Raw genomic sequence first — 27,391 nt, 5'->3', positions numbered from 1 at the left:
CCTTATTAAAAATGGGTAGCGGGTATCTCACAGTCGAGCACACTCGTCTGTAGCTTTCTTACTTGTTTTTATTTACGATAAGGCTTAGATTATAAATTATCTTATAACCTAGCATAAATTTACTAGCGCTGACTGCTTTGGCCTTTGGCTAGGAATAAGTAAATGCTTGGGTCTTGACGCCTCTGGCTTGATGGACGTTTTAGGCAGTTTTCACTGTTAGCGGAGACTCGCCAAAAAAAAAGAAAATGTTCAACTGCAAATTCGCAGCGTCCTTCATTTTGTGAGTGTGTTTGTTGAGTGCCACACGCTGCAACCGAGTGTGTGTGTGTGTGTGTGTGTGTGCTGCCACCACTTCAGTTCACCCCTTAAAAATGTGTTGTGGCAGCAGCTCTCATCTGCCTCGCTTCTGTTCTTCTTCTTTTCTGTTCTGTTCTTATGCTGCAGCATCGCATGTCGCGGTGCATAATTAAAAACTGTAAACCACACAAATAATCCCTTGATAGTAGCATAGACAACAACAACACGAACAACAACAACAACAACAACAACAAGTCGTAGATCCAACAATGGCAAATTCAAAATGGGGTTGTTCCATCATTAAGACTACTTTCCATCATCATCATCAACATAATCAACGTAATCATCATTATCCTTTTTCGTCATATGAACTCAACGATCTCAGATTCTTTTTTGTTTGCTCTGCTCACTATCTCCATCTCCCTCTCTCACTCTCTCCATCCAAGTCAAGTGAGAGGGCGCAACCTCTAATGTCCTCTAATAGTTTTCTGCCAACCTATGAGCAATTATTCTACCCATCTCTCTCTCCCTCTCTCTCTCTCTCTCTCTCTTTGTCTGCCCGCCTCTGTCTCTGTTTCCCAAGGGAGAAACCTACCCCAAAAAAGTAATGCATAATTATTACGACTTGATGTGTGGTCGTCGTCAACTCCCAATTTTACATGCCTCTCAATGCCTGTCGTTGTCTATGTCAGTGTGTGTGTCTCTATGTGTGTGTGTGTGACTGAATGTGTGTGTCATTATAATCATCATGCAACTGGCATATCAAATCACAAACAACGCTTCAAGTAATTCAACAAATCACACACAAAATAATTGTCTAGGTTAGTGACAACAACTAAATTATGAAATTTGGAATTAAAAAATAAGAATTATAATTAGTTTAGCTGCAATAGTAACAATAATTAAAGTTCAGAAATTATGATAGAGATAGAATCAGAAATAAAAATAAAAATTCAATTCAAGTATGGAAAAAAATAGAAATTAATAATACTAAATTAGAAAAATAACTAGTCAAGCTACAAATAGGAACAAAAATGTAAATTCAAAAATAAGGGAGAAAAAATATAAATTCAAAAATAATAAAAATAATAAGTCAACTTACAAATAGGAACAAACATTTAAATTCCGAAATTCAGAATAAAATAAAAATTAAGAAATAAGGAAAATAATTAGGTAAGTTTCAATAGGAACAAAATTTCAAATCAAGAAATATGGAAAAAAATGGGAATCAAGCAAATACGATTTTGAATAAAAGCATACTTCATTGAAATTATATTATAGAGTACAAAACATACTACGTTATCAAACAAAGTATGTTTTTTTTGCATACTAAAGTAATGCTTACTTTTAAAATTGATCTGCTTGCTAATATTATGTCGAAGATTATATCTCTCTGAGATCCAGTGTTGCATACGGACGGACGGACAGACAGACAGACGGACATGGCTATATTGTCACGGCTGTTGACGCTGATCAAGAATATATATACATTATAGGATCAGAGATGCCTCCTTCTGCCTATAAACATACATTTCCTGGAGGCACAAATTTATAATATCCTTCAACCCTCTGCGTATCGGATATAAGAACAAAATTATGTCATTATTATTTGATGTGCTTTATGATTTATTTTTGGATTTTTTTTCTTGGTTCTGCATTAATCGAACTTATTAAAGGCAACTAACATTACGTGTTACATTTTCTTCTACAAATATGCATATATTATATCGTTTTACATCGTATCGTACGATATAAAAAAGTTCAGCAACTTACCTCAACTTAATCTTAATGTACGTCTTTGGTTTATCGATTAGGTATTTACAACAAATAATTAAGGAATCCAAAACAAAACAGTTCACAAAAGCTAATTTTTAAAATAAATTCAAAGTTCTTAAGTGAACTGAAATCAATAGAATTATTTAGTTTCTTTGATCTGCATTTCCTATTTATTCAAATTTCGAACTCTAAGATCAATTGCGTAAATAAAATGAATTATAGATTCAAGAATGAAACTTGTTGCGAAATTTTGTTTACGAACTGAAAATGTGAAAAGTGTAATTGAAATTGTTTTGCAAAAATGTTAAGCATAAAAACTGAAGTTATTTTTTCTGAATATCTTCGGAAAGATTGTAAAGAATAAAGCGTTGATTCAATTTAATTTAAGAACTGTTAACAATTTGTCGCTGTTTGTAACTTTAATTTCTTATAAGGTAAGTCTTAAGCATCTAGACTTGGGCACACACCTGAAGTGGAAGCTGGACAGAGTCTTCATTAGAAGCGCAGCTAATTCAAGAGAAAGACAGAGAGAGAGTGGGAGAAAGAGTGAGAGAAAGTTGAATTGGAGTGGGGGTTGGGGCGAGAGAAGAAAAAGTATTAAAATTTGTAAGCGAATTCATGAACATTTTCTTCTGGGAATTCATTAGCGTGTGGAATGGGGAAACTGAGAACTGGGGAACAAGGAATATAACAAGGACAAGGACCACAGCGAAGGAAGGAGGAATAAGGCTTGTTTCTATTATGTTATTCTATGACCGTACTGCCCCCGCAGCAGAGAGGAGAGGGGAAGAGAGGGATCCTTGGCTGTATCTAATTTGGCCATATTATGAATTTAACCCTTTCGTGTTTGCTGGATATTTAAACAACTGTTTGCACAAAAGTTTAGCCCAGAAGGTCTCTCTCTCAGCATCCTTCCATAATTCTCTCCACCTACGAAATTGATTCCACGTAATGCGAAGAGCGCCTTGGATGACGACAACGAGGACAACAACGAGGACGACGACAACAGCGACTTGTCTAGCTTGTCTGCCGCAGTCTGTTGTGAAAGTGAACTTTGCTCTCCTTACGGTGAGAAGGGGAGAAGGGGGAGGGGAAGGCGACTCTTTTGGGTTATGCCATTAATGGGGCAACCCATTACCGTGGGGTATTCCAAGCAATATTTTCATTTCCCTCCCTCACTCCTTTTATGCGTTGTGTTTACCCCCTTTTTGATATTTTCTGGCCGCAGCGTTTTTCCTTTGTTCTCTCCGCATCTTGGTTTCTTAAGGCTTTCAAATGAGCAGCGAATTTTGCAACGTTTTGACTGCGACTTCGACTCTGCGACTGCGACTGCTAATGATGCCTTTTCCAGCAATTTAATTGTTAAACAATGAAAACGCTTTTGATTACAAGCGAAAACACAACGGCTCCGCAATTGTTTTTTCTCTCTCTTTTGGGGGGGAAGCAACTTTTTGGTTGAGCTTCGGCTTCGGCTTCTGTTTTTGTTTGCGACGCAAGGATGTTTATTAATTTTTACCTGAGGTTATCTATTTGTCGCGCTATGTTTTTATTCAGCCCTTTTTTTTCGTCGTGGTGTTTTGTTTTGGGCTCCTTTTGGGGTTGAACGAAATGATGCTGCACTTTTTTTTTTGGTTTTTGTTTTGTTGTTGTTATTCTTCGCGGTTCGCTTCCTAGTTGGATCGAATACGAATATACGCTTGATTTCCGTCGTTCTGTCTGTCCGTCTCTTAAAACAATCAAATCTCGGAAACTATAAGAGCTAGAGTTATTTAATTTTTAGACCATACGGTTGTAAGTTTTACGCCTTAACCACGCCCACTAGCGTTTCCTTAAATTTAAATAAATAAATGAAAAGTCTTATTAATCTGCATTGAATATGTTTTGCATTAAAGTTAGTTAGTGTTTTGTAAATAAATGAGAAATCTTATTAAAAAATTAAATAATAATAATAAAATAAAAATAAAGTAATATAAAAATTAAATTCCTCTTCTATATAAGTATCTCTTAATATATTTAACGTTTCTATAACAGTTTGAAAGCTTTAAGATTACTCAATCTTATCAAAGCTATTATGCACATAAGATGAATCGGAACTAAAAATAATATTTTTATTTAAACTATACCAAATACATACAATAATAACAAAAAGATCTGTTCTCTAATATTATAATATATAATAAGTGATAGAGATACATATATAGATAAATATGTACAAAAAAATCAAATGTAAAATTTGTTAAAGAAATATTTAATTTTTATTATTATTTTATTGAAATACCGAATGCCATTTCTTATTACAATGAGTTGAACCAAATCGACTAAAAATATTTACTATTTTCTTTCCTTAACAGGTATCTCGTAGTCGTGCACACTCTGTCATATCTTTCTTATTTGTTTTCGTTACTTTTTTTTCGCTTGTACCGTACTTTTTATTATTATTTTTGGTGCTGCCCCGCAATTTTCATGCTCATTAAATAATTTCAGCGCATGAAAGTTTTTAGTCCGCCCCCTCACCTTCCATTCCCCGCACTCCCCCCAGTCGTGCCATTTTTGTGCTTCAGCTTCAGCTTCCGCCTCCTGCTCCGTGTGCAGCTGATGAAGCATCTGTCGAGCGAGACTTGAGCCTCAGTCTGAAACGTAGACTGCGACTGCGAATTCGTCCAAAAGGAAAAAGGCGGGCGTTAAAAAGTTTTTATTGAAAGTTGTAATTTAAATTTATTAGGTTTCACATTTTAATTAATGCGCACTTCTTCTTCTTCTGCTGCTTCTGCTTCTTCTGCTTCTTCTTCTTCTTTTGGCCTCTTCACTCTGCCAACGCTTCCTCTTTACCTATTTACTCCCACTTTGCCCGCTTCCTGTGGCATCTTTTTGATGAATTCCCATTGCTGTACCAATTTATTGGATACGCTCGATGTAATGCGAAACCAAGTACAGTGAAGCCTGTCCCCAAATAAACGAGTGTAATATGTGCTTAACTATTGATTATAGCGGATCAGTCATACGCTTGCTTCACTGTACTTGCACAAACTATTTAAAATTGCTCTAATTACGCCTCAAACTACATTTCACTTATGCTTCAATTTGAGGAATTTTGCTATTTTAATTGCCGTAAGAAAATACATATGAATTTATTTACATTATTGGTATTTTTTTTTTGGTATTTTCGTGAGTTAATTTCAGTTAATTTTAATTAGCTTCATTGCAAATTTAAATTATTAAACGTTTCTATCACAGTTTGAAAGTTTCAAAATAATTAATCAATTATAGAATTGTAACTAATAATAATATGCCTTTAGTATATAGTCTATAACAATAATTTTCTATTCATATTATAGTAAATACATACGATATTAACTACAACATTTATGATTCCTGAACATTTTCTTAAGAAATATTTTTGTATGGGTAAAAATTTAATGCTTATGTTACTAATGGTAACAATCTGGTATATTTTAGTAATCTATGGTATGTTTTGAATGTAATTCTATATCAACATACCAAATATATGCTTTGGTACGCTTTAGTATTTTTGCGGTATATTAATTTGGTATATTTTAGGAATAATACCGCACTGTTTTCATTAATTCAGTGGCGAATCAATAAAATTTATCTAGTATATAAATCTGGTATATTTTGACATCTATGGTATATTTTTCATGTAGTCCGTTAACGATATGGCAAGTATTGCCTTCAGTACATTTTAGTATTTTTTCGGTATATTAATTTGGTATATTTTAAGAATATTACCGGATTGTTTTGGTATATCAATCTGGTATATTTAGACTTCTAGGTTAGTGCTTCAATGATATACCAAACATAGCCTCTTCTATATTTTTGTATTTTTGTATTTTTGAAGTATATTAATTTGGTATATTTTAGGAAAAATACCGCACTCTTTTGCTTTTATTAAAAATGGGCCTTCTTCTTCTTGCTTGTTTAAAATGATGTTCGCATATTTGAAACTCTAATGTGAAAAATGGAAAATTAGTATTAAAATGTTTTAAAGAAATATTTATACTTACCACATTTGCGCATTAAAAAAAAATGTATTCGTTATTTTGAAAAATGAAAAATGAGCATCAAAATTTATTCAATATATTATTCAATAATAGATAGAAGGAAAACATTGGAAATTTGTTGAGCTTGCCCACAAAAATAGCTTATTTTATTGATATGCAATCGAGTGTATCTAATCTATCAGTAATTGTACATTAAGTCCTTGATTAACAGAGAGTCAGCAAAATTACTTGACGGGGCGGTGGCCAAAAGAAGGGAGGGGGGAGAGGGAAGGAAAAAACAGAGGCATATCAATGATTAACGAAATTATGCTGACAAGGTAGCTGTGAAAAGAGCACAAGTATTTATTAATACAAATTAAGATGTTATCGTCTTAAATTGAATTGAGACCCCCCGACATAAAAAAAAACCCTCCCCCCCCCTCTCCGACTCCTTCTAAGGGCAAAACAAAGGCAACAAAGGCAAAAAAATGAGCAGCTTAATGTAGTCAAGGCGCATAAGGGAAGACGACGCCAGTTTGTTGGAGTAAAACACAAAACAAAGAAACAGAATCACACACACACACACACACACACACACAAATACAAATATGGCAGCGATGGGAGGTCGACTAGGCGATGCTCTGTAATTGGCCTTGAATTTCCCTATTACCTAACCCATTTGAAACTTTTGTTGTGAAAAGCTTTTCAGCTTAATTCATAATTAAATCTTCATAGCCATTTTTAAACACTATTTAAAATTGAACAACAATTAATAAAAACAGGTTATTATTATTAAATTGCCGATTTTTAAATTTACTGAATTTTTAATTATATCTAGTAGACATGAAAAATTTAAAATAGGTTATTAATAAACTGTCGATTTTAAAATCTATTTATCTTTTTACTAGTAGATAAAATGTGGATTTTAATAAATAGCCGATGCTCAAATTTATTTATTTTTTTAATAATAAATAACTAGTAGATAAAATTTGTGTTTTATTAAATAGTCCATACTCAAATGTATTTATTTCTTAATTAATAGATAACTAGTAAATACAATTTGGTTTTTTTTTAAGAATGTAACTTTCTGGTATTAAAAAAAAAAACTCAAAAAAGCACAAAAAAAAAGGTTTAATCTATATATAAACATTCAATCAAAAACAAAATATAATTTTATTTCAAGAAATTAGAGATTTGAAAAAATATGCTTAAGGATGAAATACAATTTTTTTTTACTTTCAAGTTAGATAATAGAAAATTTATTGTGAAATTAGTTCGAAAACTCAAATATTAAATCGAGTAAAATAAAAATAAAATAAACTAAAAAACTATTAATACTGAAAATGCATAACTAGGAAGCCAATTAAAATGTTATTTTCTGTCAAGTGCTGCAAAAGCCTTTCCTAGTGCATAATGCAGAGTATAAAATAAAAGAATACCGCAAGCTAGCAAGGATCGTAGTGAGTGGGAAGAAGAGTGTACAAGGGGGGGAGGCAACCCACGTAGAAGAGCAAAAAGCACGGCGTCCGCATGAATTCCCAATGCCAAAAAAAAAGAGCAACAAAAATGCGAAGCAAAGCAGAACAGAAATGAAGTCGAAGTCGAAGATGGCACTGAACAGAACAGAACAAAACAGAACGAATTGTAATGCGAACACAAAAGTTCACAAATTAGCAAATTTGAGAATCTCGGGGAAAAGGCAACAAAAAAAAAGAGCCAACAACAACAACAACGTTGAGAACAAAACAAACACAAATAAGACCAAATAAAGCTCCAAAGGGCAGCAGCAACAGTTAAAGCAGAGCGAGTGAGCGTTAGAGAGAGAGAGAGAGAGTGAGAGCAGGCGTGGGAGTGAGTGACAAGGTGAATGAATGAAAAGGAGGAGGAGGAGGAGGAGGGTGAAGTGAGAGAGGGAGTGAGGAGGTAACGACATGCAAAAGGCGAAAACACAAATGTTTTCGCTAGAAATAAAATGAGTAAATGAAGAAGCAGAGTGCAGAAGAAGCAACTGTAAAAAGATGAGTAAGAAATGAAACGTCTCGTGTCCTTGTCACTGAAGTGCCACTGAATGGGAGGCGAGATGCGGCGGGGGCGGGGGGAGCAAATACATATAAAAAACGAAGGCGAAGAAAGCGCACCGAGGGGAAAAGCGGCAGCAATAATAAACAATTGTGCGATGGAAATCCGCGATTGTAATCCGCAATTTTTACGGCTTTTGTTGGCCCGGCGAGACAGGACGCTAAATGTGAGATGGGGACGGGGAACGAAAGCGGAGGGGGGCAGAGAGAAAGAGAGAGTAAGGGGCGGCCACAGCGTCACTTCCGTCACCATTTCACAGCGGCAATCGGCAATCGCCCAACACCATCTTTATTTCACTTCATTTTATGCTCGTTACCGGGTATAACCGACGGGTATAACCGACGGGCTCAACAGAAGGGTATAAAATACGGGTATGGCAAATGGGTATAACAGACGGGTATAATAGACGTTGAACACCCCCTTGACAAGACGAAGCTCTATTAGCAGGACAGCTAGTAGTGAACACTTTCTTCTCAAGAGAGTTGCTATTTTTAGAGAAGTTTTTTATACTTTGTGGTACATATTTGAAAAAGAAATAATCTAAACTTTTCATCATGGCTACTTTAGACACTTTAAAATGAAAAATTTGTGGATACATTAAAATTCTTTGTTTTATGTATGTATAAAATATAAATATCGCATATAAAGAAGGTTCCTAGAAACAATCTCTTACAATTTCTTATTTACATTGTTTTTCGTTTATGTTCATAATCTATTTAAGTATTGTATTTAAGTAAATTGTTCGTAATAGATTAGAATTGAAGTTTTTAAAAGAAATTTAACATAATTAAAAGTTAGAATATTACTTTTGGTTACTGAATATTTATATTTCGTTGATACCTGCTACCCATTTTGAATATTCTTAAAATATACCAAACCATATACCGCAAAAATACTAAAAATATACCAAAGGCCATACCATACCATACGAAATATACCATAGAGGTCAAATAATACAAGAATTTCCGCCAAAGCAGATGAAACCCGATTGTAATAGGCGTAATTTACAATATTTCTTAAATAACTGTTAAAATTCTTATCCGATCGCAATAAAATTCACATAAATTATAGTGGTTACAAAAAAAAACATTACTTTAAAAACTATAAAAACAAGTCTTAGACATATTTTTGTACTTTTGATTAGACGTTTAAAATTACAAATTTGTGCAAAAAATTCAATTCTCCTAGTTGTTGATTCTAGTTTTCGTGCAGAAATTTGAATTCTACTTGAAGATTCTAGTTTCAGATTGAATTTATTTGTTAAACTGCTACATCAGGTATTTGATAGTCGAGCAGTCACTTTTGTGTCTTTCTTACATGCTTTTCTCTGCTTCCCTGTTTTTTTTTTTTTTTGTTTCGTGAAAACAATCGCAACGCAATCTGGCAACAACAGAGCGAAAACAACGGGAGTAACGGGCAACAAAAGTAGCGGCAATAATACCACAACAACAACAACAACAACAACGGTTGATTGACTAAGTGACTGTTGCAAGGCAGGGCTAAAGGGGGAGCTCAAAGGGGGTGGGGGGTGGACAACACCGTGGGGCAAGCTAATCCAAGGCGCAGCTATTGCTGATGTCCCTGCCATGTCCCAGCTCTCTGGGCATTGTTTGCTGTAACTGCGGTTGCGGCTGCTGTGGCTTCTGTTTCTGTTTCTGTCTCTGTCTCTGTTTCTGTGCACCTGCAACAAAAGCATTGTGCGGCATTGTCTCTATAGCTTCTGGGTTGATCTGTTTCTCTGTTTCTGTGTTGTGCGACGTCAATTGTCGCCTCAATAAGTTGCAATTCCAATAATCAACGAAGCATTCTACATAAATTCCAATTCCGATTTCGATTTCGATTCCGATTCCGGGAGGAATCAAAGCGGGAACGTGAACGGGAAAGGAAAGCGGGAAAGAGGGAACAAGAACGGGATAAAGTTGAACACAATGGCCGCAGGGGCTGCAACCACTGGCGGCGTTTTTGCCAACTGTAAATTAACCCCATGCCATATGTGTGTGTGTGATTGTATTTGCCTGTCGAACAACGACGAACCAATGAGAACCCACCACCCGATGGCATTTTGTCAAACCCTTTTTTTTTTTATATCACATTTGAAAACGTGATTTGATCATTTTTGAAATGATTTCGTGTCGTCTACAACCACCAATCAATGGAAATTTTTGTCATATTTTATGAAATTGATAACAACATAGAATCTAGTATATGAATAATAGTTAGTTTAGGATTATTAGGAATAGTACAAAATTGTACTCACATCTTTACTTTACATCAGAATGAGACACAGTTTAGGACAAGCAATATAAAACGCATAGAAAACAAGTAAGAGAGCTACAGTCGAGTGTACTCGACTGTGAGATACCCGCTACCCATTTTGAATAAAAGCAATATATTTTGCGGTATTATTCTCAAAATATACCAAATATACTTCAAAAATACTAAAAATATACCAAATGGCATGTTTGGTATATCGATATAGTACACCATTCAAAATATACCATAGACGGCACAATGTACCAGATTGTCGGCCAAAGCAACTCAGACCCATAGTAAGTAGGCGTTTTTGCCCATACAAAAGTATTTCTTTAATAACTTCCACAATTTTTTTCTGATCTTTAATAACAATTTTTATCTGATCGCAACCAAATTTTCAGGAATCATAACTACTATAGCTATTATCATATATACCAAAATTCGCAACTCTAGCTTTAAAATTACGCTTGTTATTCGATTTTTTTGATTTGTGGGGCGGAAGTGGGCGTGGCACAATTTGAAACAAACTTGATCTGCGTGCAAACATAACAAATGCTGTCGAAAAAAATTAGAGCTCAATCTCTCGTAGTCTCTGAGATCTAAGTGTTCATACGGACAGACGGACAGACACACAGACGGCCAGACGGACATGGCTATATCGTCTCGGCTGTTGACGCTGATCAAGAATATATATACTTTATAGGGTCGGAGATGCCTCCTTCTACCTGTTACATACATTTCCTGTTATTTGAAAGTTTTATCTTTTGAAAGGATTTCGTGTCGTTTACAACCACCAATCAATGCAAATTTTTGTCATATTTTATGAAGCGATATATTGAAATGTGATAATAATATATAATTTAGTAAGAAAAGGAAAAAAAAAATTATTTATTGTAGCTTATGTACAATATGAAGATAGAGCAACCGAGACCTTCAGATTGGTTTTAGTCTATTGTACATTTTTTTGGCTTAGCAATAAAAACATAGCAAAAGGAATGAATAATAGTTTGTTTAGGATTGTTAGGATTGTATACACATTTATATCAGAATGAACCAAAGTTTAAGAGCAGATAGTATAGAAAGTGAATCCGAGACGATATAGCCATGTCCGTCTGTCCGTCTGTCCGTCCGTCCGTATGAAGCACTGGATCTCAGAGACTATAAGAGATAGAGCTATAATTTTTCTTCGACAGCATTTGTTATGTTTGCGCGCAGATCAAGTTTGTTTCAAATTTTTTGCCACGCCCACTTCCGCCCCCGCAAATCAAAAAAATCGAATAACAAGCGTAATTTTAAAGCTAGAGTTGCGAATTTTGGTATATATGATAATAGCTATAGTAGTTATGATTCCTGAAAATTTGGTTGCGATCAGATAAAAATTGTTATTAAAGATCAGAAAAAAATTGTGGAAGTTATTAAAGAAATACTTTTGTATGGGCAAAAACGCCTACTTACTATGGGTCTGAGTTGCTTTGGCCGACAATCTGGTACATTGTGCCGTCTATGGTATATTTTGAATGGTGTACTATATCGATATACCAAACATGCCATTTGGTATATTTATAGTATTTTTTTTTAGTATTATCGGTATATTTTGAAAATGATACCGCAATATTTTACCTTTATTAAAAATGGGTAGCGGGTATCTCAAAGTCGAGCATACTCGACTGTAGCTTTCTTACTTGTTTATATTTACTTAAAAAAAAAAGAGAAATCATTATAGCAATTCTACATGAAACTTTTTACTATTTTACCTTTGTAAGGATTTTCTGTATACTTTATCTTCGCCTTATTTATAGAGTTCAATATATTGATACAAATATCAATATAATATTTAACTCTATGAATGAGGCAAAGCGAAACTATATATATAAAGCGGAAAACACACACTCAAAATGTATAAATACAAAAACTAAGTATTCTACATTAATATCATGCTCTGTGTCTGATTTAAATGAAAGCAAAATCTTCTTCAATAGTGAAGCCTTAAATAACTAAAAATAAGTTTATTAATCATTAAATTAAAATAGCATTCAAGTGTTTTCTCTTTCTCATTTCAATTGATTAACAAAAATCTGTATTCTATGCAAAAAAAACTTGATCATGATTATAGGAGAGTAAACTAGATTCTAATAACTTGTATATTAAGTGACAGATATATAGATTAATGTAGATTATGTAAATTCTATAACTAAACAACACCACATAAATCTTGTATTCTCCACAAATAAACCTTAATCAAAATGATATGTAAATAAACTAGATTATTATAACTTGCATAGAGATTAATGTAGATTCTATAACTGAAGATATAAATGAAATGCCATGAGAAAAAGAGACGACGCGATGACAGTGCAAACTGTCGCTTTTCCATTAGAATGAAGGCAGCATATTTCACAGCTCTCCCCTCTACTGTTAACACTCATTTCCCCCCTCCACCTACCCAAACTTAACACACCCAACAAGTATCTACTACAAGTATATTACATGTGTCAGTTACTAGATCACACACGTGTGTGTGTGTGCACAAATGTGCGTGTTAACAGTAGAAGAGGGAGGGAAAAGAAAAGAAAAGAGGCAACAACAAAAAAAAAATGTGCTTTTGACACGAGAGCATCCATTGTAAGCGATACTAAATTGGTTTGTTCAAATGCGAATATAATCATGAATGCTTGTGAATAACAACCGAGAATTTGTGCAGCTCGCACAGCTGTGTTACGCCCACTGTGCCACACCCCCTCTAGAGCAAGGGATTGAGAAATTATGGAGAATCCCCTTTTGGAAAAACTTGAACTTGGAGGGATTCTGGATTCTTATAGATAATGCTTTTTGAATTTGAATACATATTAAATTTTATTATTCAAATTTTATTGTACAATTCTTTCATTTAAAATGGAATGTTATTATGAAATTGTATTTAACAATTCTTTCTTTTATAATCCTAATCATATTATTTAGAAATTTTGAGTTAGAATTTCGTTTTAAGAAAGACAACATACAATTTTGATTGAATGATCTGAGAAGAAGATTAAATTCATTATCTTAATCGTTACTAGACAATTATCTTTTATTGTCTCGATTTGAAACTTTTTCAATATCTCCCTTTACGAAACTGATTGCATGAATTGAAAGTAATTTTAAATTCTTTTCCTTAATCGTTACTGACATGAATTTGAAGATCTTTTTCTCAAACGCTACTAGAATTCAATTTTTATAAAAACAAGAAAATATTAAAAAAAAAAAAAAAAGCTGATAGAATGATGTGAAAAAAAGTTTAAAATCGTTCTCTTAATTGTTACAAGACAATTTTATTTTATTGCTCCGAGTTTAAACACTTTCAACGTTTTCCTTTTTAAAAAAAATCCCGAGTAAGTCGAATATTATTATATGCTGCTATAATATTATATTCTATTAGCGTTAGAATTTAATTTTTCTAAGACAATACAATATCCTAGAAACTGATTGAAACATCAGAAATGAGTCTTAAAATTTCTATTAAACTTTTTTTCTTTTATTGTTTCGATTTTAAATTTTTCAAAGTTTCCCTTTTCGAAACTAATTATGATAAATGATAAACTTTCTCTTAATCGTAACTAGGTAATTTTCTTGAATGTTTCGATTCGAAACTCTTTCAAAGTTTTCCTTTGCAAAAATCACCCGAGTTAGAGTCGAATATTATATGTTTCTATCCTCTTGTAATCTTGCTTACAAAATGGAATCAGTTTTCCTTTGTTTTCTGTGTAAGCTGCGCATCCTGCAAGGATAATAACGAGGACGATAGCGAGCATAACTCAATAAGCAAATATTTATTTATATGCCCCTTATTATTTGCAGGCAGTTCGCAGGGGATTAAAAATTTGATTTGGCATCGTGTTGAGGCTATTGTGCAATATACTATATATAAAGTACGCCATCTCTCAAGTAAATGACAGCAAGAGTAAGAGTGAGTGTGAGAGAGTGAGAGGGAGAGGGAGAATGATGCAAGGACAATGAGGATCGTCGAGTGATTATAAAAATTGCACCCTTAAACTATTATGAGTGCCGGGTGCTCTGCACACAAAATGTCCTCCGTATTTGAAGGATACTTCCTGCTCTCCCTCACTCTCTGTTTTTTGGTTTTTTATTAAATCCAAGTACAGCTAACGATATGTAGTATTTACGTACGTTTGCGAATACGAAGACAATGACAAAAGTTGCAGGAAATTACACATTTAAATCCCCTCTAGATAAAAAATTTTAGCGAATGCAACTTGGTCAACTTATTACTTTTTATTGGCAGTGTAGTTAGGAATTTGAATTTGAAATTTTATCGATTTGAGCGCATTAAAATAGATTTTTATTTAATATGGTTCTTCTGATTCCTGAAAATTTGACTAAGAGCAGATCAAAATTGTAGAAGTTACTTACTTTGTATGGAGAAAAAATCCTTCTTAGTACGTGTCTTAGTTGCTTTATCTGACAATGTGGTATATTTTAGTACCTTATGGTATATTTTAATATAGTACTGTATCATTTTGGTATCCTTTTTCAGTATTTTGCGGTATATTATTTGGTATAATTGAAAATAAGATCCCATTTTTGGTATATTTTCAGTATTTATGGTGTACCATATCAATATGCCGAGTATAACTTTTGGTATATTTTTAGTATATTTTGCGGTATATTGATTTGGTATATATTACAATTAATACCGCACTGTCTCACAGTCGAGCACACTCAACTGCAGTTTTCTTACTTATTTTCTGCAAAATTATTATTAAGCATTTCACTTCTAACATATTTAACTGTTTTATTCTAGAATTTCGAATTTTATTAGAGTTGCAATGTAAAGTGAAAGTTTTTTATTTAAATTTTATATAATTATATATTTTATTGTATAATAGAATTGACTTTTTCTAGGATAGTTCATTAGTTTACTTATATATATATATAAAAACATATATGTTTTTTATAACTTTTTCTTAATTTTTTTAAAGGTCAGTGCATCATATCATATCATATTTTATTTGCATATGTATTATTCTGATTAGTATATTCATATTTTACTTCCTTACTTTAGTTTTATATATACTTTTTATTATTTATGATTTATTTTTCTAAAGGTCAGTACATTTTTTACCATATTATATTAGATTATTACTATTCTTATTATTATTATTTTTGTATTTTAATTCCTTCCTTTACTTTGATGTATACTTTTTATACCCACTACCCATAGGGTAGAAGGGTATTATAACTTTGTGCCGGCAGGAAATTTATGTAACAGGTAGAAGGAGGCGTCTCCGACCCTATAAGGTATATATATTCTTGATCAGCGTCAACGGCCGAGACGATATAGCCATGCCCGTCTGTCCGTCTGTCCGTCCGTCCGTATGAAACACTGGATCTCAGAGACTATAAGAGATAGAGCTATAATTTTTTGTCGACAGCATTTGTTATGTTTGCACGCAGTTCAAGTTTGTTTCAAAATTTTGCCGCAAATCAAAAAAATCGAATAAAAAGCGTAAATTTGAAGCTAGAGTTGCAAATTTTGGTATACAATTACTGTAGTAGTTATGATTCCTGAAAATTTGGCTGCGATCAGATAAAAATTTTCGAAGTTATTAAAGAAATACTTTTGTATATGCAAAAGCGCCTACTTACTAGGGGTCTTAGTTGCTTTGGCTAACAATCTGGTATATTGTGCCGTCTAAGGTATATTTTGAATGCGGTACTACACCGATATAGCACATATACCATTTGGGATATTTTTAGTATTTTTGCAGTATATTTGGTATATTCTGAGAATAATACCGCAAAATATATTGCATTTATTTAAAATGGCTAGCGGGTACACTCGACTGTAGCTTTCTTACTTGTTATAATTTATTATTTGTTTTTTTACTATTCTTAATATTATTATTAGTTTTATAATATATCTATGTATATATACCAGCATAGTAAGTGTATACTAAGCTGCGACTTGAAGCCTGACAACTTCATCAATTTGAATGCGTTGAACTCGGTTTTTGCATTCGCAACTTGGTCTCTCGGCCACTCGTAGCATCCACTCACAATCGCATTCGCATTCGTTCACCACTCACTCAAAGCATTTTCAAATAGCACAAGGATGATGATGATGATGATGATGGCAAGCTCTGAATCTGAATCTGAATCAGAATCTGAATGCGAGTGCGATGGCAACCCCCAGCGACATTTCATTGGTGAGTCAACTGCGGATTAATTAAATACTCATATACACAAATTGTTGATGTGTGCGAGTGTGCGAGTGTGTGTGTGTGTGTGTGTGGCATAAAAGGACGTGCCATGTGCCACCAGTTTTCCCTTGCCACTGTTTGGCAAAAAATAAAAAGATGGAAAAAGAAAAGTGTGTACGTTGTGTGTGGGTTCTGAGCTCTGCCATTGTTTTTTTTCTACATCGTATATGCATATACATTCATCCATATAGACCGATGCACAATTGAGACACACACACTTACACATATATATAGAGAGCTATATGAATTCCAATTATGTGTATGATTTGCCAAGCTGGGCAAATATTTGCATGCTTTTACCTTTCAGATGCAATTTTGTCGGCTTCTTTTATACAACTCCAAATGAGTGTGAGAGAGTGTGTGTGTGAGTGGAAGTGTGTGTGTTAGTGTGTGTATGTGTTTGAATTCTACAAATGGCACTTTTACAAATTCAAATGCATTCCAGAGAGAGGAAGTTGAAACTTTCTTAGTCTCCCCCCTCAATGACAATTATTATTGAAAGCGTCTTTTTGCCCCTAAAGCCATCGACAAATATTAAAAAACACCAAAAAAAAGGAAAAAAATAAAGGTCTCCTCTTCGTTTCGCTTTGTTGTAATGACATCTCGTGTCGGCATGGTTAAAATCTTTTATAGCCCAACGCTCCAATTCAGAGATCCAACCTGCAATTAGCGGTCGTCGTCTCCCAAAACACACACACACACACACTCACACACACACCACAGACTCTTCTTATATATTTAGGTACGTGCTCTAAACCAATTACGACAAAAGACTGACACGAGTTGCAGAGACCCAACTACTATATACATATATACTATATGTATATATAAATTCCATATATGATGTGATATGAGACTTGTGGCCTTTTATTGTCCACATTAGTTAGCAGCCGGTTCGTGAGCTTCGCTTGATGCCAACACGACGCGATGATCCCCATTGATAATGACTGACGCACAGTCCACAAAATTCGACAGTCAACACTGATGCTGGATACTCTTTCCAAAAGAAATGGAACGAACAAAACTAAACGAAATAGAAATACTTAAAAGAAAGAAAGAAATTTAAAATGAGTCAATGAACTTAATTTAAAGACTAAAACCTTAAGATATTAATTTTCAAAATCAAAATATGATAGCAAAATATACAGAATGACAAAAATAAAACCTTAAGACCCTCAGTATAAAACCTTAAAATATAAAAAAAAAAAAACATGGAAGAGAAATACTTCAATGAAAGAATGACAAAAATAAAACCTAAAAATGCAGTTGTAAAATCGAAATATAAAAATTAAATAGTAAATAAATTAAAGAAATCAATTTAAAATCAAAAATTTTAACTTAATATCTCTGTTTTTCTATTTTAGTAAAGTATAAAACCGTAGAATATAATTCTATGTTACAAACAATAATAAACAATTATATATAAATTGTTAATATTTTAACTCTCTTTAGTTTCTCTTTTTCAAACGTAATTTTCAACAATGATCATCAACTTATAAAATTATACATGTAAGAGAACATTCCATTTTAGGGATAATTTATAATGAGGGATGATTTGTTATTTTGTTATGAAGCTACAACTTTAAAATAGGAAAAATTGCTTAGTGTAGATTACCTACTCAAATAAACCATTATATATATAAAAAAAAAAACAGACAAAATGAAGAACAATTTTATAAATATAATTTTCATTAATATGAAATATTTGTATTATATTGATTGAATTTTTATATTGTAGCTCAAACACTGCAATTGTGGCTATAATTCGGTTATAAATAGCATGAATAGTATTACTCTTGCTTAGTATACATTTTCTATTTCTTTCATTCTTAAATTGTCAATATGTTTGTAGCCATTCTTTTGATATTGCATTTTTCTTTTACCAATGAATTTTGTATAATATTTCAGGAACATCATAACAATATTAGTCTATTAGTGCATATACTCGTTGTACAAAGAAGAGTACATATAATTAGATGTCATTCGCTTCATATCGCATCTTCATAGCGCCTACTGTCGACTGCCTGATGATGATCATATGAGCAAGTTGATCATTTCTTGGGGGCTTTCATCTCTTTTGTCGCGGGTTTGTCGTTGGTTTTCAACTTGATTAATTGCAGAACTGAAGTTATGTGTGTTGCTGCTGTTGTTTGTTGTTGTTGTTGTTGTTTCTGGGCTCGCTTTGTGTGTTGTTATACCCGCTACTCATAGGCTAGAAGGGTAATATAGCTTTGTGCCTCTAGCAAATGTATGTAACATGATTAAGGATGTAAATCCGATCCCATAAAGTATAAATTTCTTAGTTGCATTGGTTGACAATCTGGTATAGTTTTTACTCTTTGGTATATTTTGAGTGCCATAATCTATTGATATACCAAATATAGCTTTTGGTATATTTGAGTGTATTTAGTATACTTTAAATGTTATAGTATGTCGATATATCAAATGTCGTTTTCGGTATATTTCAGTATATTTTTAATGTCATAGTATATCGATACACCAAATCTCGTTATCAGTATTTTTTGCATGTTTTTAATGCCATAGTATATCGATATACCAAATATCACTTTAGGCATTTGGTATATCGATATACTATGGCATTTAAAACGTGCAATATCGCTTTAGGCATGCTTCAGTATATTTTTAATATCATAGTATATAAATATATCAATATAACAAACACTGATATCGGTATACTTCAGTATTTCTTGTACATTTTGAATGCCTTAGTATATCGATATACCAAATATTGCTATCAGCATAATTCAGTATTTTACGGTATATTTTTGATGTTATAGTATATCGATGTACCAAATATCACTTTCGGTATGTTTCAGTATATTTTGAATGCATAATATTCTGATATACCAAATCTTGCTTTCGATATATTTCAGTATTTTTGATATACTATAGTATATACCAATATATCAATATACCAAATACCGATTTCGGTATATTTCATTATTTTTTTGGGAAATTTTTAAAATAATACCGCATTGTTTCCCATTGAAAATTTGTAGCGGGTGTCTCAAAGTCGAGTACACTCGACTGAAGCTTTCTTGCTTGTTTTTTCCATTGGGATTGTGGCCTAATGCCTGCCAGATGGCGGCACTCATCTCTCTCTTTCTCTCTCTCTCTCTCTCTCTCTCTCTCTCTCTCTCTTTCTCTATCTATCTATCTTTCACTCCGTTGTCATCTACAACCGCAATCGTAGTCAAGAGTCGCAATCACAGTACTTCTCATTGATGTGTACCTTAATTATAACGCCATCGAGTTGCGTCATCATTTACAAGCGCCGTCGAAAACCAAAAACAACACAATAATAATAATAATTGTAAAAAGGGAAGAAAATAAGAAACCGAAAAGCAAGACCTAAATCAGAGCAGAGCTGAGCAAAGCAACCACAGAAGATGATGATGCGCTCTTCTATAGAATTCGTCATTCTATTTTAAGACAACTTCTAATGTTCCACGGGATTACAATTAAATGACAAGCTGCGATCTAGGCTAGAGAAAATACTTAGAGAGTGGCATCATACAGAAAATATTTGAAGTATACGCAAATTTTATAAAATTTATGCCATTGATTTGACTTGTTTGTGTTGGAATTTTTAACAAATAAAAAAAGGGTTGAAAAAGTTATCAAAAAAATCGATTAATATTTCATTACATTGAAACACTATAATATTTTAATTTTATTCATTTAGTATTCTTATATCAAAAAGTAAATGATAAAAACATTTATGTATTTTAAGTATTTCACTTATTTCTTGATCTTTTCTTTTATTATTATTTTATTTTCTTTTAACACTTAAAGATAGTTACAGAAATTCAAAAGTGCCTAAGTAGTTTCTTAGCTTGTATATCAATGCAGCTTATCAATTTATGGTATATTTTGTATGTAATAGTATAGTGATATACCAAATAAAGCCTTTGGTACTTTTGTAGTATTTTTGCGGTGCATTTTGAATCTAACAATATATTGATTTACATTCGGTATATATTTAGTATTTTTGTGGTATATTTATATGGTATATTTTTAAATTAATACCACACTGTTTTTTTCTTTTTTCACAATTCGTTGCTTTCGTACTTGTTTTTACTAATATAAAAACTTTCTGGTTCAGTTCTATATACAGCTGTGTTCATTAAAATAGCAGTGCGTTCAAACTTGTTTATTACAGTTATATGTGTAAAATACTCTTACATGAAAAACATATAATAAATAAATATACATTTTTGAAGTGTGTATTTCAACAATTTATATATTGATAAATTTTATTTATTCAGTGTACTTCGATAGTTTTTCGAAAAAAAAACTAGAAAAATAAATGATTAAATAATACAGAATATAATTTTCTATATTAATTCGCATATATTTATTTGATTTTTCTGATTTCTGCTATATATTTTGTAAGTTTCTAATTCTAATTTGTTTTTAATATTATAATATTTTTTAATTAATTTAACGAACTGTTTATTTCTATAAATAGCAAAGTACACAACAAATTGAAACTAAAAAAAATAACATTATAGAGCCAAATGCTTAACGAACTGTTTATCTTAACTAAAATGCTGATAGTGTGTTCTATCTAAAATGTTGACTTACAATTCGGGGGATAACTTAATGTGAATATAGTTTTCTTTATTCCTTTTGCTTAAATAACTATCTCACCTAATAAAGATTTCTTTTACTAAACTATATTTAAGATATGGTTCATCTTAACTTAAATACTGCTATTTATTTAGTATGTTTCTAACTATAAAGAGTGAATCATTTTCTTTATTTCTCAGTTGATATATTGTATTCCTTTTTTGTATAGACTTTGTACTTATTGATCTTAAAGTCAACTTAGTCTTTTGTACGTTTCTTTGTAGCATATGTTTTCTAATGCTAAAGAACAAAGACAATTATAATGTGGGTGAATGGCAAAATAGCGTAAATAAAGCGGCAACCGGACAAACGGAACAATATGGTCAATATGGATATATAGTAGTGTATTCATATATGGTACAATGCAAATCCCATCAATGTCGGATTAGCCAAAGAAGAGAAATGGTTGAAGAATGCGGCAAGTGGAAAAGCGTAGATAAAGGTACAAATGGGTAAATCGGTAAATAGGGAAATAGAGTGTAGAGGAAGAACAAAAAAGAGAAAAGGCTAACGCCGGATTTTGGATACGGCTGCTTAAAGATCAAGGTAAACACAAGTCGTGGACACAATGCCACAGTGTTGCGAATGAATAATTATAATAATAGGTGAAGCACACACACACACACACACAGAGGCAGGTTGACAACAAAAGCAATTGAGCCGCAGTTGTGTTCTCGGGAGGATGCGATCTGCATTGATCCTGCAGCGTAGCGCCATGCGCTTAGCCTTAGCGCACTAACAACAGCGCAGAGTTGGCCCAAAGCCGAGCTCAAAGGCGGCTCAAACACAAAGGGTAAACGGTGAGCGGTGAGTAGAGGAGTGAGACGAACTGAGTTGAACTGAACTGAACTGAGCAGCGTGATGTGCGCAGCAGGCAAAACAATGCGAAAAATGCAGCGCAAAACCAGCAAAAATGGCAATGGGCCAAAAAGAGCAGTCATTACACTGACTAACTGACAGAGTGAGTGAGAGAGAGGGAGAGCAAGCGAAGGAGTGAGCATCTACCTTTCTTGGTTTTTGGCCCTTTTGCGGACATCGCCGTCGAGGGACTTCAGTTCAGTAGCAAGCGGCTCACAAAAGGCACAAAGGGCACAACACAGCTAATTATCCTATTCACATCAAGTGTGTGTAATTACTCTCTACTCTCCCTCTCCCTCTCGCTTTCTCTCCCTTTTGGTCACTCTTTTAAATTCAGCACTGACTGTGATCTAAAGTCTATGATCGATACCGTGTGCCGCTTCGATCCTCCTCACCAAGTGTCTCTAGAGACAGCAACAGAAGCCGCTGCAAGCAGCTTCTACTAGCCAAGCTGACATACACTGAGAGAATTGCATTGATACTAAGCCATTAATCCAATTTCACGAAACGACCTTTCTATTTTTTTCATTTTCTACTCTTCACGTTTTTCTTTATTTGTTCACCTACTTATTTTTTTTCTTTACTTGTTTTTTATTTATAATATTTTCAAAAAACGTTTAGTTCTAAAATCGATTATTTCGGCATTGTGTACAAATATTACAATTACTTTCCATGGTATTATATTATTCTTACTAATTACTTTCTGATTTAACCCCATTCGCAATTTTTTAGTATTCAAAAATTTTTTTGTTTTACAGCCTCTGTAAAAATATATGCCTTTAAAATGTTAAGAAACCTATTTTTTATGGTATGCGATTAATATATGTATTGCAACATTTTTTGATTACTGCTTTTAAATTCATTAATGATAAAATACCCATTTTATTTTATATGGTTTATTATAAACATCCTTTATGAATATACATTTCAATAATTATTAGATCACTTTTTTTATTATCTTTCTTCTATAAATATATTAGTTTATGAAAAACAAATCTTTATGATTTTAATTTGATAATTACTATTTTATTTCGATAATTAAAATACATATACTTGTTTTGTATGTTTTAGTTTTGGCACGAAAAGTGATATTCAAATTTGAATTTTATCGAAAATTCAACATTTTTCTTTAATATACATTATAAGCTTTCGGTTATTTATTTTATTTAGTTTATAATGACAATTTATTTATAATAATAAGATTAACACACATGCAAAATTTTATTTAAATATTTATTACAAAATTAAAAAAAAATAAATTTAAAAATGAAAAATCTTCTTTATAAAATTTAATTGAATTTAATGCAATACTTGACTTTAATATTCATTATAAAATTAAATTTCAAAAAGCTAAATTTTTCTTCAATATTATAATGAATATTAAATTACATTAAATTTTAAAATGCTAAATTGCATCTTGAATTAAATTTAACAATGTAGAATTGTACTTCAATATTCATTACAAGTTGAAGTCGGTTAAAAGTTCTATAGAAAAGTATTTAGATTTTTCATCTGTTTAAAATCACTTCAACCATTTAAGTTCTGGAATTGTTTTCACTGAGAGAGTAAGAGCAAATCTATCTCAGTTTTCGCACAGTGTACGTTCACATCCTGCCCGCTGTGCTCCTTTTTGTCAGTTTCAATTTGTTTTTGGTGCTGCTGGGCACCCAAAGCCAAAGCCAAATCCAAAGCCAATTACCGATTATATCTGCCTGGCAATCGTCCATCGGCAACTAGCAACTGGTAAATTGTAGATGGTAAATGGTAAACGTAGCCTCATCATTTTCGATTTTCGCACACGGTCCGCGCAGTTGTCAGTTGTTAACTGTTTGTGACAATGGGCGCAAAGGTCATAGGGCACCCAAAGAGTGAAAGAGAGAGGGAGAAAGGTAGAGAAAGAGACAGGTTGGCAAATCAAGCAACTGTCGCTGCACAACAAATTGTTGACCTGCTTTGTCTGTCCCGTTGTCCTGCTGTCCTGCTGTCCTGTCACTCCATCAGTCAGTCAATCAGTCAGTCAGTCAGGTGAGAGTATACAACATACGTTAATCATCAATCAAAATCATTGCATTGCATCAAACCCCCTCAAAAAACAACAACAACAACAACAACTCTTACCTGTCCCACATACAAATTCGAAATTTTTGTTGGTGATCTGGCATGATTTTTTTTTTTTACTTGATTTTTTTGATGTTCCTGTACTCTCAAGATGAATCGGCCGAAAATCGGTTTTTTCGTTCGCACCCCGTCGATAAGCAGTTAATTATATTTATTCTCATCCTGTAGTTTTTTTTTTTTTTTTGCTCCCTTCGCCGCCTTCATTTCGCCTTCATTTTCCACCGTTTCTTTTGGGCGTTTCTATTGCGGCGGCTTTTGCTTTGTGCTCCTCGTTCGGCGGGTTCGGGGTTCGGGGTTCCGCATTTATTCCAAGTACGCGTGTCTAGTTGCACTTGCCAGCATTATTTCTGTGTCGGCGCCAAGCAATGATTAATCAATGGCACTCAATATATTGCATCGCTGCTGCTGTTGCACACAATTTTCTAGGCGTATTGTCTCTCTCGCAGTCGCCCTTGAAGGAAAAGCGAGCATATAAATCATAATTTCATTTCCAAATTGTACATCGTCAATCAACATAATGAAATGCCCATTTCGTGCTCTCTCTCTCCCCCCCTCCGAAAAGAAACCCGAAAGAAACCAGACAAGACTCTCAGTAATCTACTAAAAATGAGCTAGCACTTTTGATCGATCAAAAGCGCGACTCTCTCTCTCTCTCTCAAGAGAGATCTCCTCTACCACATTTCCTTTTTTTTTATCGTGTGTCTTTCCCTTGACACCTTCCAAGATCTTTGAGACAGTCTCAAGTGTTGTTGTTGTTGTTTCACAAATCTGCAGATTAGCTCTGATTTGGATAAGCTTTTTAGATGCCATGAAAAACTATTCAAAGTTTACAAAATTTATACGACCAATTTGTTTATCAATTTAGAAACATATATTAATACTTTGTACACCTTTATATACATACATATGTATGTATGTGTATAATCAGATATCTCAGTTGTAATGATAATTTCACTTAGTTTGTAGACTAGAACATTTTCAACGTTGTTTTCAATCAATTTTCAACTTTTTTCTGTGCAAAAAAGAAAACGAATTATATCTTCATTGCAAACACAAAATAAACTATTATTTGTTTAGATTTTGAGCTTAATAAAGTTTTCAAAAATCGAATCAATTTTAATTCACATAGAAAAATGTCAACAAAATCGAGTTCGATTATTATTATTATTATGCTATATTAAAGTGATAACTAATACAATTTCTTACCTACATATGTATATCTCTACAAATATTCGTAATATCTCTGATATATATATATAAATCGATCGTTGCATTCTATTAACCTTAACCTCATGCTTAACCTACCTGCTACCCAAAGGGTAGAAGGGTATTATACTTTGTTCCTGGTGGAAATATATATATTATTTTATTATTATTTATATTTAAAAAAAAAAAACGCCTACTTACTAATGATCTTAGTTGCTTTGACTGACAAGTCGAATATAACTTTTGGTATATTTTTGTGGTATATTAGGTATATTTTATGAGTAATACCTCACTGTTTTGCCTTTAGACAAAATGCGTAGCGAGTATCTCATAGTCGATCACACTCGATCGTATCTTTCTCACTTGTTTTACTGAGTTGTTAACACTGTACATTGAGTGAAAAAAATGCCACATTGTCAGATTGATAATAGCAATAAAGTGAATATGCTATACTCTATGCTATATTTTGAATGTAATTCTATATCAATATACCAACTACAGCCATTGGTATATTTTTAGTATCTTTGCCGTACTTGTAGCTTTCTTACTTGATTTGTAAATACAATTGAGCTTAAAATGTTTATATTTTCTTCCATCTCATCTCATCTCATCTCATCTCATTTCCTTTCATTTATTTTAAATTTTATTTCAATATGTAATTCAATTTATTTTCATTTTTATTTTTATTTCAATATATAAATCAATTTATTGAACTTCTTCTTCATCGCTACTAAATTAATTGAAATATTTATTTCTTTTCCATTCTAGCTATTAATCAAACCCTAAATATTCAACTTTTGAACTGGTAAGTGTTTTTTTTTTTATATTTTCAATTTATTAACTTAAAATGCTGCAATTTTGATGGTAATTAATTGAGGCATATTGCTCATTTCCAACTGCAGCACAAAAGCATTAAACAACAATTGAACTTCTTTTGTTGTTGTTGCTGGCTTTGAAACCGGTTGTGAAAAGCAGAGAGAATTTTGCATCCCCTTTGGTTGTTTATTCAAAATTATCAACCCGTCATTTCCGATGGTCGTCTGATTATTGAAATTTTTCATTAGCCTCAGCAGCAAACGAGAAAAGAAGAGGGGTGACTTATAAAGAGTCCTATACTATATACTATATAGATTTGTTTAGGTCCAGCCACACCCCCCATTCAAGAAATGCGCTTTATGCAAATCTCAGAAAAAAAACAACAACGCAATATGTAAAGAGTTGAAATCGATGCGAAACGCAGCTTTTGAAGATCGAAATTTTTTTTTTGGGGGTTGTATACTTTGCATATTTACTTTGAAATCATACATTTTATTATACGTAAATCTTTAACGTATAGAAATTCCTTCTTCAACTCCTTGACTCTTGACATAGAATTGGTTTGCTGATATTCCAATTAGAACTTCTAGTTAGAAGGCGCAACATCTTTGCATGTGCAGCATGTGTCAACAGATGGCGCCAGTTGTAGTTGATCTTAGGGTTTGTGTATTGACTAAAGTGATAAGCGAAGACAACCCAAAGAGTGAATTCGTTAAATTTAAATAGGATATGTAAAATATGCAAATATACAAATAAAAATTGGAATAAATGCAAAAATTACAAAAATTCAAAAATTTAAAATACATTACAGTACACAATAGTAAATCCAATGTATACATTTTTGAGTATTTAAAAATCTCTGTAACTACTTATTGGAGCTTAACCCCAAACCCAATAAGAAACAGTTTCAGTTTTCAATGTGCAACCCGAAGTGCAATCGCTATTATACAATAAAATAACAATATGATGACGATGATGTTGATGTTGATGATTTCGCCATACAATGTCCACATGAATAACATCAAAGCGAAAGCTAAAGCAAAAGGCTCTTGTTTTCGTTCTCGTCTCCGTCTCCATCTC

At 32.8% G+C, this 27,391-nt stretch overlaps 1 protein-coding gene across 2 annotated transcripts in view; it reads left to right on the top strand.

Moving 5' to 3' along the window:
- Positions 1–27,391, top strand: part of LOC117565843 (uncharacterized) — a 328,547-nt gene that overhangs the window by 289,454 nt on the left and 11,702 nt on the right. For both annotated transcript variants that reach the window (XM_052007886.1, XM_052007885.1), the window contains one exon: positions 26,264–26,300. The gene's annotated coding sequence lies outside the window, so the exon portion shown is untranslated. The remainder of the gene's footprint in view (positions 1–26,263; positions 26,301–27,391) is intronic.

Source organism: Drosophila albomicans, chromosome X, assembly GCF_009650485.2.
Source record: "Drosophila albomicans strain 15112-1751.03 chromosome X, ASM965048v2, whole genome shotgun sequence".
Lineage (NCBI taxonomy): Eukaryota > Metazoa > Arthropoda > Insecta > Diptera > Drosophilidae > Drosophila > Drosophila albomicans.
Note: the sequence above shows the minus strand (reverse complement) of the source record. Positions and strands in the feature narration are given on the sequence as shown.